This window comes from Oncorhynchus nerka, unplaced genomic scaffold (assembly GCF_034236695.1).
Source record: "Oncorhynchus nerka isolate Pitt River unplaced genomic scaffold, Oner_Uvic_2.0 unplaced_scaffold_2898, whole genome shotgun sequence".
Lineage (NCBI taxonomy): Eukaryota > Metazoa > Chordata > Actinopteri > Salmoniformes > Salmonidae > Oncorhynchus > Oncorhynchus nerka.
In genome coordinates this window covers 1-20,608 of record NW_027038402.1, presented here as the reverse complement: position 1 = coordinate 20,608, position 20,608 = coordinate 1, and the positions used below count along the sequence as shown (strand labels likewise).

The window sequence follows — 20,608 nt, the reverse complement described above, 5'->3', positions numbered from 1 at the left end:
ATATGGGTTTGGTCTTTTACCAAATAGGGCTATCTTCTGTATACCACCCCTACCTTGTCACAACACAACTGATTTGGCTCTTTACGCATTAAGAAGTTAACAAATTCCACAAATGAACATTTAACAAGGCACACCTGTTAATTGAAATGCATTCAAGGTGACTACCTCATGAAGCTGGTTGAGAGAATACCAAGAGTGTGCAAAGCTGTCATCAAGGCAAAGAGTGGCTACTTTGAAGAATCTGAAATATAAAATATACTTACATTTCTCGCTTTTTGGTTACTACATGATTCCATATGTGTTATTTAATAGATTTGTTGTCTTCACTATTATTCTACAATCTAGAAAATATTAAAAATAAAGAACCCCTGGAATGAGTGTGTTTCCCAACTTTTGACAGGTACTGTATGTGGACACCCCTTCAAATGAGTGGATTTGGCTATTTCAGCCACACCTGTTGCTGACAGGTGTAAAATAGAGCACACAGCCATGCGATCTCCATAGATAAACATTGGCAGTAGAATATCCTTACTGAAAAAGCTCAGTGACTTTCAATGTGGCACCTTCATAGGATGCCACCTTTCCAAGAAGTCAGTTCGTCAAATTTGTGCCCTGCTAGAGCTGCCCCGGTCAACAAAGTGCTGTTATTCTGAAGTAGAAACGTCTAGGAGCATCAACCGCTCAGCTGCGAAGTGGTAGGCCAAACAAGCTCATCGTCTGTCATCGGTTGCAACACTCACTACCGAGTTCCAAACTGCCTCTGGAAGCAACGTCAACACAATAAATGCCTGTTGGGAGCTTGAGGAAATGGGTTTCCGTGGATGAGCAGCCGTACACAAGCCTAAGCTCACAATGCCAAGCATTGGCTGGAGTGGTGGAAAACTCGCCACCATTGGACACTGCAGCAGTGGAGACGCGTTCTCTGGAGTGATGAATCACGCTTCACCATCTGGCAGTCCGACAGGACAAATCTGGGTTTGGCGGATGCCAGGAGAACGCATATTGCCCGACTGCATAGTGCCAACTGTAAAGTTTGGTGGAGAAGAATAAAGGTCTGAGGCTATTTTTCATTGTTCAGGCTACATATGCACACACTGAACAAAAATATAAACGCAACATGTAAGGTGAACTTAAATACACACAAGCTTTCTCTCATTTTGTGGACAAATTTATTTCCATCACTGTTAGTGAGCATGACAGGTGTGGCATATCAAGAAGCTGATTTAAACTGCATGATCAGGTGCAACCTGTGCTGGGGACAATAAAAGGCCATTCTAAAATTTGGGGTTTTGTCAACCCAATGCCACAGATATCTGCAATTGGCATGCTGAATGCAGGAATGTCCGCCAGTGCTGTTGTCAGAGAATTTAATGTTCATCTCTCTAACATAAGCTGCCTCCAATGTTGTTTTAGAGAATTTGGCAGTACGTCCAACCGGCCTCACAACCGCAGACCAGCCCAGGACCTCCTCATCCGGCTCCTCTTGACCTGTGGGATCGTCTGAGACCAGCCACCCAGACAGCTAATGAAACTTATTTTGATGGAAAAGTAGAGCCCTTTTAGAAAGGGGTAAATACATTTTCACTGTGTGTGTGATTAGCTACCAGCTATGGCACAAAATGACACTGACCACAGCAACTACAGCATTTATTGTATCTATAAATGTGCTCATATGACTTTGAACTACATTTTTATTCGCAAATGCGAGTGAAATGCTTGTACTGTAGAGCCCTGACCACCCGCCAATGTGGCTGGTGAAATAGACATCTTGCCAAAATCTACCTGCATTTGGCGGGGTTCATTTTAGGTTCTGGAACGTAACCCTTTTTGTTTTGCCATATGCAGTACAACAGACATTTACGCACGTCTCTCTGGTCTGCGTAACACACAGGATGTAACCAAATGATTGGTCCCACAAAGGGAATTCCTTTTGTAATGGAGTTAGTGGCCGTACACAGATAGTATACCCACGTTAGGTTCTGTTCTTGCCCAGCCCATTCCTTGCCTTCTGAGTGATCTAACACCTCAGTATTGCCCACTATCTCTCAACGTTGATGAATATTGAGTAGGCCAAGGGCATACGTGAATCTCGTCACTCACTAGTGTTATTGGTTCACTGTCATAGCACAAGCTCCCTGAACTTGGTAGTCCAGTTGAGTGACATGTGGACGTTTTATCCACCTCACCCTCCTCAAACACACACGTTTCAGAGACAAATACCTAATGCTGTCATCGAGTTAATCATTGGCTGGTCATTATCTACATTCTTTAAGTGCTCGATCTGCAAACAGTTTTGAATCGGTTTTATTCAAACATACTTTTTTTTCTCTCTCTCTCGCTCGCTTGGTGAATGACTGATCTAAGAGCCACCCAGATATAGGGCCTAACTGTAAATGACACCAGAATTTGCAACAGTGAATTAAACATGAAAAAGGTTAAGCAGATCTCTTAGGCAAGAGTCATTCCACTTGTGAGTGTTTGTGGCTAATATGCACTTACTGTTGAAGTCGGACGTTTAAATGTATTTGGCTAAGGTGTATGTAAACTCAGTTTTCACAATTCATGACATTTAATCTAGTAAAAATTCCTGTTTTAGGCCACTTTATTTTAAGAATTTGAAATGTCAGAATAATAGTAGTGATCTATTTCTGCTTTTATTTCTTTCATCACATTCCTAGTGGGTTAGAAGTTTACATACGCTCAATTAGTAATTGGTAGCATTGCCTTTTAAATTGTTTCACTTGGGTCAAATGTGTCGGGTAGCCTTTTATAAGCTTCCCACAATAAGTTGGGTGAATTTTGGCCCATTCTTCCTGACAGAGCTGGTGTAACTCAGTCAGGTTTGTAGGCCTCCTTGCTCGCACGTGCTTTCTCAGTTCTGCCCACAAATGTTCTATAAGATTGAGGTCAGGGCTTTGTGAGGGCCCTCCAATACATTGACTTTGTTGTCCATAACCTTTCTAGGGCAGGCGTTCCGCTAGCGGAACCCATCAACAACATTCCGCTGAAAAGGCAGCGTGCGAAATTCAAAAATATTTTTTAGAAATATGTAACTTTCACACATTAACAAGTCCAATACAGCAAATGAAAGAAACTTCTTGTTAATCTACCCATCGTGTCCGATTTCAAAAAGGCTTTACAGCAAAAACACAACATATGATTATGTTAGGTCAGAGCCAAGTAAAAAAAACATACATTTTTCCAGCCAAAGATAGGAGTCACAAAAAGCAGAAATATAGATAAAATTAATCACTAACCTTTTAATCTTCATCAGATGACACTCATAGGACATCATGTTACACAACACATACATGTTTTGTTCGATAATGTGCATATTTATATCCAAAAATCTGTTTACATTGGCGCGTTATGTGCAGTAATGTTTTGATTCCAAAACATCTGGTGATTTTGCAGAAATGCTCATAAACATTGACAAAAGATACAAGTGTTATTCACAGAATTAAAGAGCAACTTCTCCTTAATTCAACTGCTGTGTCAGATTTTTTAAAGTATGGAAAAAGCATAATCTGAATACGGCGCTCAGAGCCCAATCCAGCCAAAGAAATATCCGCCATGTTGGAGTCAACAGAAGTTAGAAATAACATTATAAATATTCACTTACCTTTGATGATCATCAGAATGCACTCCCAGGAATCCCAGTTCGACAATAAATGACTGATTTGTTCCATAAAGTCCATTTATGTCCAAATAGCCTCTTGTTATCGTGTTCAGCCCAGTAATCCATCTTCATGAGCGCGAGCACTACGTCCAGACAAAAACTCAAAACGTTCGGCACAGGTCGTATAAACATGTCAAACGATGTATGGAATCAATCTTTAGGATGTATTTAACATAAATCATCTGTAGAAATGCACTGGAACGAGCTAACTCTGTCGGGACCGCACGTCACGAGCCTGAGACACTCTGCCAGACCCATGACTCATTCAGCTCCCATTCCCCCCTCCTTTATAGCAGAAGCCTGAAACAAGTTTCTAAAGACTGTTGACATCTAGTGGAAGTCTTAGGAAGTGCAACTTAACCCCATAGACACTGTGTATTCGGTAGGCCAAGCTTTGAAAAATTACAAACCTCAGATTTCCCACTTCCTGGTTGGATTTTTCTCAGGTTTTTCGCCTGCCATATAAGTTCTGTTATACTCACAGACATCATTCAAACAGTTTTAGAAACTTCATAGTGTTTTCTATCCAATGCTAATAATAATATGCATATATTAGCATCTGGGACAGAGTAGGCGGCAGTTCACTCTGGGCACGCTATTCATCCAAAAGTGAAAATGCTGACCCCTATCCCAATTAAGCCATTTTGCCACAACTTTGGAAGTATGCTTGGGGTCATTGTCCATTTGGAAGAACCATTTGTGACCAAGCTTTAACTTCCTGACTGATGTCTTGAGATGTTGCTTCAATATATCCACACAATTTTCCGTCCTCATGATGCAATCTATTTTGATGTGCATCAGTCCCTCATGCAGCAAAGCACCCCACAACATGATGCCCTCACCTCCATGCTTCAAGGTTGGGATGGTGTTCTTTGGCTTGCAAGCCTCTCCCTTTTTCTTCCAAACATGATGGTCATTATGGCCAAACAGTTCTATTTTTGTTTCATCAGACCAGAAGACATTTCTCCAAAAAGTACGATCTTTGTCCCCATGTGCCGTTGCGATCCGTAGTCTGGCTTTTTTATGGAGGTTTTGGAGCAGTGGCTTTGCAGAGCGGCCTTTCAGGTTATGTCAATATAGGACTCGTTTTACTGTGGATATAGATACTTTTGTACCGGTTTCCTTTAGCATCTTCACAGGGTCCTTTGCTGCTGTTCTGGGATTGATTTGCACTTTTCGCACCAAAACACGTTAATCTCTGGGAGACAGAACGCGTCTCCTTCCTGAGCGGTATGACTGCTGCATGGTCCCATGGTGTTTATACTTGCGTAGTATTGTTTGTACAGGTGAACGTGGTACCTTTAGCCGTTTGGATGAACCAGACTTATGGAGGTCTACAATTTTTTTTCTGAGGTCTTGGCTGATTTCTTTTGATTTTCCCATGATGTCAAGCAAAGAGGCACTGAGTTTGAAGGTAAGACTTGAAATACATCCACAGGTACGCTTCCAATTGACTCAAATTATGTCAATTAGCCTATCAGAAGCTTCTAAAGCCAGGACATCATTTTATGGGGTTTTTCGAGCAGTTTAAAGGCACAGTCAACTTAGTGTATGTAAGCAGTGTATGTAAGCTTCTGACCCACTGGAATTGTGATACAGTGAGTTATAAGTGAAACAATCTGTCTGTAAACAATCGTTGGAAACATTACTTGTGTCATGCATAAAGTAGATGTCCTACCCAACTTGCCAAAACTTTGTTTGTTAACAAGACATTTGTGGAGTGGTTGAAAAACAAGTTTTAATGACTCAAACCTAAGTGTATGTAAACTTCCGACTTCAACTGTGTGTGTCTTCTGCAGGTGTGTGTGACAGACTACATTTACATGACATTTAAGTCATTTAGCAGACGCTCTTATCCAGAGCGACTTACAAATTGGTGCATTCACCTTATGACATCCAGTGGAACAGTAGTGCATCTAAATCTTTTAAGGGGGGTGAGAGGATTACTTTATCCTATCCTAGGTATTCCTTAAAGAGGTGGGGTTTCAGGTGTCTCCGGAAGGTGGTGATTGACTCCGCTGTCCTGGCGTCGTGAGGGCGTTTGTTCCACCATTGGGGGGCCAGAGCAGCGAACAGTTTTGACTGGGTTGAGCGGGAACTGTACTTCCTCAGTGGTAGGGAGGCGAGCAGGCCAGAGGTGGATGAACGCAGTGCCCTTGTTTGGGTGTAGGGCCTGATCAGAGCCTGGAGGTACTGAGGTGCCGTTCCCCTCACAGCTCCGTAGGCAAGCACCATGGTCTTGTAGCGGATGCGAGCTTCAACTGGAAGCCAGTGGAGAGAGCGGAGGAGCGGGGTGACGTGAGAGAACTTGGGAAGGTTGAACACCAGACGGGCTGCTGCGTTCTGGATGAGTTGTAGGGGTTTAATGGCACAGGCAGGGAGCCCAGCCAACAGCGAGTTGCAGTAATCCAGACGGGAGATGACGAGTGCCTGGATTAGGACCTGCGCCGCTTCCTGTGTGAGGCAGGGTCGTACTCTGCGGATGTTGTAGAGCATGAACCTACAGGAACGGGCCACCGCCTTGATGTTAGTTGAGAACGACAGGGTGTTGTCCAGGATCACGCCAAGGTTCTTAGCGCTCTGGGAGGAGGACACGATGGAGTTGTCAACCGTGATGGCGAGATCATGGAACGGGCAGTCCTTCCCGGGAGGAAGAGCAGCTCCGTCTTGCCGAGGTTCAGCTTGAGGTGGTGATCCGTCATCCACACTGATATGTCTGCCAGACATGCAGAGATGCGATTCGCCACCTGATCATCAGAAGGGGGAAAGGAGAAGATTAATTGTGTGTCGTCTGCATAGCAATGATAGGAGAGACCATGTGAGGTTATGACAGAGCCAAGTGACTTGGTGTATAGCGAGAATAGGAGAGGGCCTAGAACAGAGCCCTGGGGACACCAGTGGTGAGAGCACGTGGTGTGGAGACGGATTCTCGCCACGCCACCTGGTAGGAGCGACCTGTCAGGTAGGACGCAATCCAAGCGTGGGCTGCGCCGGAGATGCCCAACTCGGAGAGGGTGGAGAGGAGGATCTGATGGTTCACAGTATCGAAGGCAGCCGATAGGTCTAGAAGGATGAGAGCAGAGGAGAGAGAGTTAGCTTTAGCAGTGCGGAGCGCCTCCGTGATACAGAGAAGAGCAGTCTCAGTTGAATGACTAGTCTTGAAACCTGACTGATTTGGATCAAGAAGGTCATTCTGAGAGAGATAGCGGGAGAGCTGGCCAAGGACGGCACGTTCAAGAGTTTTGGAGAGAAAAGAAAGAAGGGATACTGGTCTGTAGTTGTTGACATCGGAGGGATCGAGTGTAGGTTTTTTTCAGAAGGGGTGCAACTCTCGCTCTCTTGAAGACGGAAGGGACGTAGCCAGCGGTCAGGGATGAGTTGATGAGCGAGGTGAGGTAAGGGAGAAGGTCTCCGGAAATGGTCTGGAGAAGAGAGGAGGGGATAGGGTCAAGCGGGCAGGTTGTTGGGCGGCCGGCCGTCACAAGACGCGAGATTTCATCTGGAGAGAGGGGGGAGAAAGAGGTCAGAGCACAGGGTAGGGCAGTGTGAGCAGAACCAGCGGTGTCGTTTGACTTAGCAAACGAGGATCGGATGTCGTCGACCTTCTTTTCAAAATGGTTGACGAAGTCATCTGCAGAGAGGGAGGAGGGGGAGGAGGATTCAGGAGGGAGGAGAAGGTTGCAAAGAGCTTCCTAGGGTTAGAGGCAGATGCTTGGAATTTAGAGTGGTAGAAAGTGGCTTTAGCAGCAGAGAGAAAGAGGAAAATGTAGAGAGGAGGGAGTGAAAGGATGTCAGGTCCGCAGGAGGCGAGTTTTCCTCCATTTCCGCTCGGCTGCCCGGAGCCCTGTTCTGTGAGCTCGCAATGAGTCGTTGAGCCACGGAGCGGGAGGGGAGGACCGAGCCGGCCTGGAGGATAGGGGACATAGAGAGTCAAAGGATGCAGAAAGGGAGGAGAGGAGGGTTGAGGAGGCAGAATCAGGAGATAGGTTGAAGGTTTGAGCAGAGGGAAGAGATGATAGGATGGAAGAGGAGAGAGTAGCGGGGGAGAGAGAGCGAAGGTTGGGACGGCGCGATACCATCCGAGTAGGGGCAGTGTGGGAAGTGTTGGATGAGAGCGAGAGGGAGAAGGATACAAGGTAGTGGTCGGAGACTTGGAGGGAGTTGCAATGAGGTTAGTGGAAGAACAGCATCTAGTAAAGATGAGGTCGAGCGTATTTCCTGCCTTGTGAGTAGGGGGAAGGTGAGAGGGTGAGGTCAAAAGAGGAGAGGAGTGGAAAGAAGGAGGCAGAGAGGAATGAGTCAAAGGTAGACGTGGGGAGGTTAAAGTCGCCCAGAACTGTGAGAGGGTGAGCCGTCCTCAGGAAAGGAGCTTATCAAGGCATCAAACTCATTGATGAACTCTCCGAGGGAACCTGGAGGGCGATAAATGATAAGGATGTTAAGCTTGAAAGGGCTGGTAACTGTGACAGCATGGAATTCAAAGGAGGCGATAGACAGATGGGTAAGGGGAGAAAGAGAGAATGACCACTTGGGAGAGATGAGGATCCCGGTGCCACCACCCCCGCTGACCAGAAGCTCTCGGGGTGTGCGAGAACACGTGGGCAGACGAAGAGAGAGCAGTAGGAGTAGCAGTGTTGTCTGTGGTGATCCATGTTTCCGTCAGTGCCAAGAAGTCGAGGACTGGAGGGAGGCATAGGCTGAGATGAACTCTGCCTTGTTGGCCGCAGATCGGCAGTTCCAGAGGCTACCGGAGACCTGGAACTCCACGTGGAGTCGTGCGCGCTGGGACCACCAGATTAGGTGGCCACGCGGTGTGGAGCGTTTGTATGGTCTGTGCAGAGAGGAGAGAACAGGGATAGACAGACACATAGTTGACAGGCTACACAAGAGGCTACGCTAATGCAAAGGAGATTGGAATGACAAGTGGACTACACGTCTCGAGTGTTCAGAAAGTTAAGCTTACGTAGCAAGAATCTTATTGACTAAAATGATTAAAATGATACAGTACTGCTGAAGTAGGCTAGCTGGCAGAGGCTGCGTTGTTGACTATGTAGGCTAGCTGGCAGTGTCTGCGTTGTTGACACTACACTAATCAAGTCGTTCCGTTGAGTGTAATGGTTTCTACTGTGCTACTGTGCTGCTATTCGGGGCTAGCTGGCTAGCTAGCAGTGTTGATTTACGTTACGTTGCGTTAAAAGAACGACAATAGCTGGCTAGCTAACCTAGGAAATCGCTCAAGACTACACAATTATCTTTGATACAAAGACGGCTATGGAGCTAGCTATGTAGCTAGCTACGATCAAACAAATCAAGCCGTTGTACTGTAATGAAATGAAAAATGTGATACTACCTGTGGAGCGAAGCGAAATGCGACCGGATTGTTGAGTGCGGAAGTTCTGTTACGTTAAGGACGACGAATAGCTGGCTAGCTAACCTCGGTAAATTAAGATAATCACTCTAAAACTACACACTCTAAACTACACAATTATCTTGGATACGAAGACAGCAAAGACAACTATGTAGCTAGCTAACACTACACTAATCAAGTCGTTCAGTTGAGTGTAAGTTGTGCTGCTAATCGGTAGACGGTGGACTAGCTAGCTAGCTGCAGGGCGGTGTAGAGACTGCGTTAGGATGACGAAATACGATAATTACGCAATTATCTATGATACAAAGACGGCTATGTAGCTAGCTAAGAAGAAAAATTGCTAAGATTAGACAAATCAAACCGTTGTACTATAATGAAATGTAATGAAATGTAATACTACCTGCGGACCGAGTGCAGATGCGACCGCTCGCTCCAACCCGGAAGTTGCTCTCTAGCTGAAGGAATGTTCTGGTGCATTTCTTAGTTGCTGTTTGTGTATATTTAGTGATTGTGCTCTGTTTCAGAAGCCATGTCCTCAGAGAGCTGTTACTCAGAGTGCAAGGTAACACTGTTTATGGGTTTCTAGAGTTCAGCAGTAGTCCTCCAGGAGTGGGTGTGTTTAATGTGTGATTAGGCTTCAGGCAGAGCCATCCCTGTGAGTGATGCGCATCTCGCGGTGCTTTTTATTTTCCAGTGGAAGAAGTCCAAATCAAAGCATGGCCCAACACACACAATGAACGGAAATCCATACCATCGCTCCCGTTTTTATATGGACATTGATAACTGATTGAAAAGTGGCACTCTATCCCCTATATAGTGCACTACCTTTGACCAGGGCATAAGAGGCTCCGGTCAAAATTAGTGCGCTATGTAGGGAATAGAGGGCCGTTTGTGACGCATCCCATGTGAGACTTCCTGGTAAGAGACACTGCTGTCTGTGTTCATGCTGAGTTTCGTCTTGCTGTATTTGTCCCCAGGCCGTTCGTTCCTATGATTCTCTCATCTTGAAGGCTGAAGGAAAAGTGGAGCCAGAGTTATTCTGCCAGCTAGGCCACTTCAACCTCCTCCTGGAGGAGTACGCTAAAGGTGAGTTGACGCCCCTCTTGCGCTCTCGCTCGCTCGCTCCCTCCCCCCCTGTATGGACATTGTTTTGCGAACATTAAGTCAACATTTCTACATGCCGTGTGGCATTATTCAAGTGTGTTAACTTCTGTGCAGCATCAGCGGGGAGCTAACATGATGCCCTCCAGACTCCCAGTGCAGCCTAAAGTCAAGTGGAGCAGCCAGGGTGCTTTCACACTTTAATAAGGTGGACATTGGCTGCACTGATAGACTGTTGAACCGTGAGACACATTTGACAGAAGTACCAACGGTAACAAAATGATAGTCCCGAACCATTTTTCATGTTGTAGTATTGGAAAAAGTCCAGAGGTTTCAGTATAGCGTGCAACACCCGTGTCTACTCTGGTCTTGGCACATGGGCTCCAGCCAACAGCTGGCAGACAGAGTGGGCTAGTCTACCCGATGAGATTATTGTGAGAATATTTGTCAAAACGGCAGTCAAGCATCGATCAATCCCCTTGAAATGTATTGTAACGGAACATGAAGATCACTGTGCACTTTCAGCACGATGTGAAGTTCATCTGGAGTTCCCACTAGGCACAGATGTCTATTCCACATTGGTTCAATGTCGTTTCATTGAAATGATGTGGAAACAACGTTGAGTCAACCAGTGTGTGCCCAGTGGGTTATTTCATCTGTAGCCTAATAAACTGCATGGTTTCTCGTGTCCAAATCAGTATTTGTGCATAAAGGCATTTCCACCAGCATTTCTCGCATAATTAATTTTAGAGACGCAAAAAGATCCCACCGTGTTGAAAGAACAAGTTATCTATCCATATTTATAAAAATTTAATTGAATTGTGCATAAAAACAGTATGGTAACATGGTTTCTGTCACACTCGATTTACCTCCCTTTATTTGTTATTTTTTCCTTGTCCCCCCCACCTGGGTTAAAAACTGAATTAAATTTGATTTCAGTTAGATGCAGTTGACCCCAACTTGGCATTGCTGAAAACAAAGCTGGTCTTATAGCAAAGTTAGTTGGTGTTAACCTTTTGGTATGTCTGGTATTTAATATTCCTCTTCTTTCACAGCATTATCAGCATACCAGAGGTACTACAGCTTACAGTCCGACTACTGGAAGGTGAGAAAATACTACTGACGGACACACACTCTGAAAGCTTCCGCATGCTTTGGTTTCGGCTGGAGCCTATTCAAACTGAACAAATGTGCTCACAAACTCCCTTAAAAGACCTTCGCTTGGAAAAAATAGATAAGGCGACAATAGCTCTGTCCCTCTTTAGACGCAGTAGCCAGTATACACTTCCTCAAAATAGTCAGAGTTAAACTAACTCAAGTTCTTTCATTTAATTTGGATGTTTGTGTCAGATCTTAGTCGTGTAATTTACATCTAAGATGTTTGGTGCAGTGTTTCTCAAGTGGAATGTGCATGAAAATGAGTCGTCTATCCTGATGACAAACACTTAATTGAAGAATTCCTACAATTGACCAAAGATGGGCGAAGAGGCGTAGACTTTGGCTCGACTTCAGCTTGCCACGGAAAAACATGTAGCGTGCACGAATAGCTGAAACACCATTGCCAAAGCTCACAATGAACAAACACGTCGTTATAATATATGAACAAACTGTTCCCAACAGTTTCTGATGGGGAAGCATGCGGACACCTTTACTCACACACTCACGCTCTTATCTGTGGAGCTCATATAGTAGTAATGTCTCCATTCTACTTCTACTGCAGATTATATTCTGCTCATGTTCATCCTCAACCTGCCAAGGTTAACCCATTCACATCGCACCGGCCAACCAACCAGACACAGGAAGTGTGTGTGGTTATGATTCAGGGGTTTGTCTGGAGGCACGTTGTGGCTTTCAGATTAGACTCATTCTCTGCCGTTTTCTCTTTGAGTCGAGAAATCTGTGGTGAGATGTGAGCATTTGGTAGGCCTACATGGTGATTCCATTTGAGTGTCGGCCAGCAGAGACGATCCCCAAAAGGCATCTGTAGTGCTGTAACCAGTCATTGCACAAAGAAAGACTTCTATTGCTTGTGGTTAAAATGAATGGTCCATAACTAATGACAACAGATTAAGATGGATGCTTTATAGAGTGGGTTTCTGGAAGGGCTCCTATGCAGACATGTCTGGGCTGCTGCCATTTTGAAAGCGTTGTTTTGTGTAGGCGCGTGTGTGTGTGGCCTGTAACTAATTAGTCTTAATGGTGCTCTGTGTGCATCTGCCTCTTCCAGAATGCTGCCTTCCTATATGGCCTGGGCATGGTCTACTTCCATTACAACGCCTTTCAGTGGTGAGTAGCTGTCTTATACTACCTAAGTATGGAGGACTAGATTATGATGGTGTTACAGGTATTATACCTGTGTGTGTGCGTGCGCGCATGGGAAATAAATGTGTATGGTTGCCATGGTGACGCAGTCACCAGTTGCATCCCACATGGCACCCTATTTAATTTTATAGTGCACTTGTTTTGACCATGACCCCTACAGGCCCTGGTGAACAGTAGCGCATAGGGAGCCAGTTGTGAAGAATCCCTGAAGATCTCCAGTTTTAATCATGTTGTGAAGAAACCAGGAAGATCTCCAGTTTTAATCATGTTGTGAAGAATCCAGGAAGATCTCCTGTTTTAATCATGTTGTGAAGAATCCAGGAAGATCTCCTGTTTTAATCATGTTGTGAAGAATCCAGGAAGATCTCCTGTTTTAATCATGTTGTGAAGAATCCAGGAAGATCTCCTGTTTTAATCATGTTGTGAAGAATCCAGGAAGATCTCCTGTTTTAATCATGTTGTGAAGAATCCAGGAAGATCTCCTGTTTTAATCATGTTGTGAAGAATCCAGGAATATCTCCTGTTTTAATCATGTTGTGAAGAAACCAGGAAGAGCTCCTGTTTTAATCATGTGAAGAAACCAGGAAGAGCTCCTGTTTTAATCATGTTGTGAAGAATCCAGGAAGAGCTCCTGTTTTAATCATGTTGTGAAGAAACCAGGAAGAGCTCCTGTTTTAATCACGTGAAGAAACCAGGAAGAGCTCCTGTTTTAATCGTGATATTCTCTCCTCTGGAGAGCTGTGTTCTCTGTTCAACACTGCAGTGCTGACTCTTCATCTTCTCTGAGTGGCGTCTCCCATTTCTAACTTGGAATATATTTATTCTCTCTCTCTCGCCATCTCTTCTCCTCCCCCAGGGCGATTAAAGCTTTCCAGGAGGTGCTGTACATCGACCCCAGTTTCTCACGAGCCAAGGAGATCCACCTGCGACTCGGCCTCATGTTTAAGGTCAACACAGACTACGAGTCAAGCCTAAAGGTACTCTGCCTGCCTCTCTCCTCCACTAGTGGAGCCACCACAACATTTCCCACAGGACATCCAGGGAGGAACATTAGTGTAGAATGAATCTTTTTATTTTTATAGGTTGGCACCTTATTCTATTGATCAGGGATGGGCCACCAAAAATCTGAACTCATTATGGGGTTCTCAGTGGGTCTGTGTACCCACATCCATACCCACACATGCAGCCAGGCCTTTTGGGGGATCCTATGCACAAAGTAGTTAATTTCATGCAGTTCTACTCATTTTGCCATGGGGCGGAGAGAAATGTTTGCAATTGTTTATATCTGAGTGAGACTAACAAACAAAACCAATGGGGGACTGTAAAGAGGACTTGCACAGTGTGCAATCTCTTCATCAGTTGCCCACTCCCTTGTTCGTTCTCTCCTGCTCTCTAATTGCAGTGCAGAAAGTGACCAGGGGAGAGGCAGCTTGCTGAAGAATTGATTTCCTTGTGTCTGAGTCTGACAGTCAGGGAAAAGGAGTGTCTCAGTGCATGGGGATTCATGTACAGGAATTACCCTTTGCATTGTTCTTTTGTTTCTGTGTATTTCTTGTCCTTCAGTGGATGTTAATGCCTTGATATTCTGTTCTGTCGACAGCATTTCCAGCTGGCTTTGATTGACTCCAACCCCTGCACTTTGTCCAAAGCTGAAAGTAAGTAGTGTGAATAAAGACAATTCGGTAATGCAAGTTTACTTTTTAAAATATGCATGTTGATGTTCATTTGAGATTTAACTACTGAGATGTACTGGACAAATTGGCCAACTATGTTGATTGAGAGTAGGGATGGGCATGCGTAATGGAGTACTCAAACTGTTGTAATATATATATATATATATATATATATATATTGCAGAACTATATTGTGAAATGTTTGTCTTGAAGACCACGTTAATTTGCTTTGACTCTAGTGTTCCATTTGTACATGTGCATTTGCAGGACACCACAAAAATAAACCAAGCCAAGCATCACAGTTCTGCTCACTAAATTCCCTTTCCCTACATGTCTCTCACTCAATGCGTACCGACCGCTTCCTCTACACACGCATTCTGTGTCGCCTACAGAAATAAATGCCTATAAAAAACACAGTCAGAAAGTATTCAAACCCCTTGACTTCCACATTTTGTTACGTTACAGCCTTATTCTAAAATGAATTAAATAAAACAAATTCTTCATCTACACACACTACCCAATAATGACAAAGAGAAAACAAGTTTGGCAACATTTTTGCAAATGTATTAAAAATAAAAATAACTTCAATACCTTATTTACATAAGTATTCAGACTCTTTGCTATGAGACTCGAAATTGAGCTCAGGTGTATCATTTTTCCATTGATCATCCTTGCAGAAACATCTCAACTTGATTGGAGTCCACCTGGTAAATTCAATTGATTGGACATGATTTGGAAAGACACACACCTGTCTATTTAAGGTCCCACAGTTGACAGTGCATGTTAGAGCAAAAACCAAGCCGTGAGGTCGAAGGAATTGTCCGTAGAGCTCTGAGACAGGATTGTGTTGAGGCACAGATCTGGGGAAGGATACCAAAACATTTCTGCAGCATTGAAGGTCCCCAAGAAGACAGTGGCCTCCATTCTTAAATGGAAGAAGTTTGGAACCACCAAAACACTTCCTAGAGCTGGCTGCCCGGCTAAACTAAGCAGTCGGGGAGAAGGGCATTGGTCAGGGAGGTGACCAAGAACCCGATGGTCACTCTGACAGAGCTCAAGAGTTCCTCTATGGAGATGGGAGAACCTTCCAAAAGGACGGCTATCTCTGCAGCACTCCACCAATAAGGCCTTTATGGTAGAGTGGCCAGACGGAAGCCACTCCTCAGTAAAAGGCAGATGACAGTCCGCTTGAGTTTGCCAAAAGGCACCTAAAGGACTCTGACCATGAGAAACAAGATTATCTGGTCTGATGAAACCAAGATTGAACTATTTGGACTGAATGCCAAGTGTCACGTCTGGAGGAAACCTGGTACCATCCATACAGTGAAGCAGCATCATCCTGTGGGATGTTTTTCAGTGGCAGGGACTGGGAGAGTAGTCAAGATTGAAGGAAAGATGAACGGAGCAAAGTACAGATAGATCCTTGACGAAAACGTGCTCAGGACCTCAGACGGGCGAAGGTTCACCTTCCAACAGGAAAATGTCCCTAAGCACGCAGGAGTGCTGGCTTTTGAGGCTCAACCGGACCGGGGTATGTGTTGTGAAGCTAGCTACAATAAGGATTAGGCACAATAGTGGAATTTGCGGTTTGCCTTCAAAATAGAGGTCTGACAGTGATGCAAATGAATACAAATAGTATAATTATGCCCTACTTTTATTTTCAAGGCTTTCCTCAAGGTCCACTACTGTGGCTAATACTTATTGTGGCTCGCTTCATAGATGGGCCTGACCACCATTTAATAAAATAAGAACTGTCTTTTAAGTAAGGGTTATTTTAGATGACAGGTAGCTAACTATATAGCTACTGAAACAATGTCGTTTTGCTATGTTTTGGGGAAGGACTTTGTTTGCATCCATGAGCTAGCTATCTTTTTTTTTATGACCAGCACTGAAGGTGCGCAAGACAACTTTACCAGCATCATAGCATACGTATCGATGAATCAAATGTAAACAAATGAAATACAAGTGATGGTGTAATAACTACGTAAAAAAATGTATGAACGTGTTAAATTATTGTATGACGTGCAGTCATTTTCACGTCCTGATTGGTCAACAAGGTAATTTGACGCGTCAAATAGGGTTGGTGATTTGACCTGTCCAATAGGGTTGGTGATTTGACCTGTCCAATGGGGTTGGTGATTTGACCTGTCCAATAGGGTTGGTGATTTGACCTGTCCAATGGGGTTGGTGATTTGACCTGTCCAATGGGGTTGGTGATTTGACCTGTCCAATGGGGTTGGTGATTTGACCTGTCCAATAGGGTTGGTGATTTGACATGCAAAGACCCAAACGGCGTTCCATAGAAATCCTGGTTGAGAAGGAAACGACTGAACAACGAAACAGCACAGCAAGTAAGTGAGGGGAAATAGGTTTTGATTGTTTTACTGGTAATGGGGACATATGTAAATGCCAACAAAATAACTTTTTGGTCAGTGTGGTGTATGTGTGTGTAACCTTTCTATTTAACTAGGAAAGTCGGGTAAGAACAAATTATTTACGATGACGGCCTGGATGACGCTGGGCCAATTGTGCTTCGCCCTATGGGACTCCCAATCACACGGTCTAAGTCACTGCATTTCAGTGCAAGAGGCATCACTACAACCCCTGGTTCGAATCCAGACTGTATCACATCCGGCCGTGTTTGGGAGTCCCATAGGGCAGCGCACAATTGGCCCGGGGTAGGCGTCATTGTAAATAAGAATTTGTTCTTAACTGACTTGCCTGGTTAAATAAAGGTTATACACAATGACCAACCAAAACGTTATTTTGTTGGCATTTACATAAGTCCCTATTACCAGTAAAACATAATGAAAACCAATTTCTTTCACTTTATGTGCTGTTTCATTCTCAGCCAGGATTTCTATTGAACGCCGTTTGGGTCTTTGCGTGTCAAAAAATACACGTCGATTAACAGTATTTGATGTGTCAAATAAGCTTGTTGACTAATCAGGACCTGAATATGACTGCACGTCACAAAATAATTTAACTCGGTTATTACACATTGATTACACTGTCACTCGTATGTCATATGTCACAATGTTTTGTCTACGTATGTTATGATGCTGGTAATGTTCTCTCGTGCACCTCTGGTGCTGGTCATAAAAAAAATCGAATTGATTTATATAGCCCTTCTTACGTCAGCTGATGTCACAAAGTGCTGTACATAAACCCAGTCTAAAACCCCAAACAGCAAGCAATGCAGGTGTAGAAGCACGGTGGCTAGGAAAAACTCCCTAGAAAGGCCAAAACCTAGGAAGAAACCGAGAGAGGAACCAGGCTATGAGGGGTGGCCAGTCCTCTTCTGGCTGTGCCGGTGGAGATTATAACAGAACATGGCCAAGATGTTCAAATGTTCATAAATGACCAGCATGGTCAAATAATAGTAATCACAGTGAACAGGTCAGGGTTCCATAGCCGCAGGCAGAACATTTGAAACTGGAGCAGCAGCACGCCAGTTGGACTGGGGACAACAGTCATCATGCCAGGTAGTCCTGAGGCATGGTCCTAGGGCTCAGATCCTCAGAGAGAGAGAAAGGAAGAGAGAATTAGAGAGAGCATACTTAAATTCACACAGGACACCGGATAAGGCAGGAGAAATACTCCAGATTTAACAGATTGACCCTAGCCCCCGACACGACACTAAATACTGGAGGCTGAGACAGGAGGGGTCAGAAGACACGGTGGCCCCATCCGATGATACCCCGGACAGGGCCAAACAGGAAGGATATAACCCCACCCACTTTGCCAAAGCACAGCCCCACACCACTAGAGGGATATCTTCAACCACCAACTTAACATCCTGAGAGAAGGCAGAGTATAGCCCACAAAGATCTCCGCCTCACGGCACAACCCAAGGGGGAGGGGGCAACCCAGGCAGGCAGGCAGGCAGGCAGGAAGGAAGACCACGTCAGTAACTCAACCCACTCCAAGTGACGCATCCCTCCTAGGGACGGCATGGAAGAGCACCAATAAGCCAGTGACTCAGCCCCTGTAATAGGGTTTGAGGAAGAGAGAACCAGTGGAGAGAGGGAACCAGCTAGGCAGAGACGGCAAGGGTGGTTCGTTGCCTCCGTTCACCTTCACACTCCTGGGCCAAGACTACACTCAATCATAGGACCTACTGAAGAAATGAGTCTTAAATAAAGACTTAAAGTTGAGACCAGGTGCGTCTCTCATATAGGAAGGCAGACCATTCCATAATAATGGAGCTCTATAGGAAAGCCTGCCTCAGATGTTTGCTTAGAAATTCTAAGGACAAGGAGGCCTCGTCTTGTGACTTCCGTAGCGTACGTGTAGGTATGTACGGCAGGACCAAATCGGAAGACGGGTAGGAGCAAGCCCATGTAATGCTTTGTAGGTTAGCAGTAAAACCTTGAAATCAGCCCTTGCCATAACAGGAAACCAGTGTAGGAGGCTAACACTGGGTAATATGAACACATTTTTTTATTCTAGTCAGGATTCTAGCAGCCGTATTTAGCTACGTTTATTTAGTGCTTTATCCGGGTAGATGGAAAGTAGAGCATTGCAGTAGTCTAACCTAGAAGTAACAAGCGCATGGATGAATTTTTCTGCGTCATTTTTGGACAGAAAATGTCAGATTTTTTGCAATGTTACGTAGATGGAAAAAATCTGTCCTTGAAACAGTCTTGATATGTTCGCAAAAGAAAATCAGGGTCCAGCGTAACGCCGAGGTCCTTCAGTTTTATTTGAGACGACTGTACAACCATCAAGATTAATTGTCAGATTCAACAGAAGATCTCTTTGTTTCTTGGGACCTAAAACAGTCATCTGTTTTGTCTGAGTTTAAAAGTAGAAAAGCTAGCTAGCTCATGGATGCCAACAATGTTCTTCCCCAAATCTGTTTCAGTAGCTGTAGTTAGCTAGCTAACTAATTATCTAGGTGTCATCTAAAATAACCTAATTTATAAGACGGTTCTTATTTGATTAATGGTGGTCGAACGCATCTATGTGAAGCTAGCCACAATAAGGATTAGCCACAATAGTGGACTTTGCGGTTAGAAGTATGTCATTGACAGTGATGCAAATGAATACAAAGAGTGGAATTATGCCATAATTGAATAGATCATGCTAAACGAGGTTGGAATGTTATTTTAAATCACACTGGATGTATTATACTTTAGAATTGCATTGAGGGTATACTTATTTCACTGTGCAGCCTTACCTATGAATTGTGGATCAATGAGATGGGGTATCAGTCTACTCCGTGACACCTAGAGAACATTAGCATCTTAGCTCTTATTACGGGACTCTGAAACAATTATGAATTGAGCCACATTTAGTCAACTTATGTGTATTGAACACTATTCCAGAGGAAAAACAATACTGCGTGGATGTTTTGGAGTCTAACTCTGAGGATGATGTTGGGGGAAAATATCTTTGGTATTGAGTAGACTGATACACCATTTCATTGATCCCCAATTCTTAGGTAAAGCTGTACAGTGCAATATGAATGTCAATACACACAATAGGCTGACTGGGGAGGTGATTTCACACAGTCACAGTCCTGCAATGAGCTACAACGCCAATTTTTGCGTAAACTCTTCACAGTTGTGTTCTGTAGAGTAGACTGATAATGCATTTCATTGCTTCACATTCCAACCTTGTTTAACATTATCTACTATAAATGTCATGATTCCACCCATTTTAACCTTCAACATCACTTTCAAAGAGGTACTTTTATTTTGAAGGCAAACTGCAAATTACGCTATTGTGCCTAATCGTTATTGTGGCTAGCTTCACAACACAAACCGATCTGGTCGAGTTTCAAAAGCCAGATCATGCTAGCTAGCTGCTTATAACGTTAGCTTTGGGCAATGAATTCCATTATCTTGGCGTTAATAGATTTCACCTTGAGTTATCTCGCTGAAATATTCTTTCTCTTTCAAATCTGCTCGACTTGTTGATTGCTCGATCCACACAGCAGACATTGTGGGCTAGGTTAGGAATGCTGTGTTGCGTGTGTCGTGCAAAATTTGACTTGGCGTCATTACGTCATGTACCTACATTATATAGGTATGCACGTCAGCGTTGGCACCGGTTTGCACATCAGTGTTAAACTAGACATCGGGCTGATACCGGCGTTGAAATTTTTAGCTAATATCATCCGATTCCGATATGTTCACTGATATATCGTGCATCCCTACTGATAACGAATCCTAATTGCTAAGTTGCCTCATAACAACTCTGTGTTGTCTGTTCACACTGCTATGCTTTATCTTGGCCAGTTTGCAGTTGTAAATGAGAACTTGTTCTCAACTAGCCTACCTGGTTAAATGAAGGTGGGAGACTTTTTTTTTTTCAGACAAAAAAATCAAGTGCCATTTTTAAAATGAATTTGTTGAAACTGATTTTTTTATTTTTTTATTTACCTTTTTAACTAGGAAAGTCAGTTAAGAACAAATTCTTATTTTCAATGACGGCCTAGGAACGGTGGGTTAACTGCTT

At 44.1% G+C, this 20,608-nt stretch overlaps 1 long non-coding RNA gene across 1 annotated transcript; it reads left to right on the top strand.

Moving 5' to 3' along the window:
* The first annotated feature begins 9,939 nt into the window (after positions 1-9,939).
* On the top strand, positions 9,940-14,426 carry LOC135566945 (uncharacterized). The gene is made up of 5 exons (XR_010462221.1): positions 9,940-10,133; positions 11,204-11,253; positions 12,376-12,434; positions 13,327-13,447; positions 14,071-14,426. It is a non-coding gene; the product is annotated as an uncharacterized LOC135566945 (long non-coding RNA).
* Positions 14,427-20,608: the final 6,182 nt, after the last annotated feature.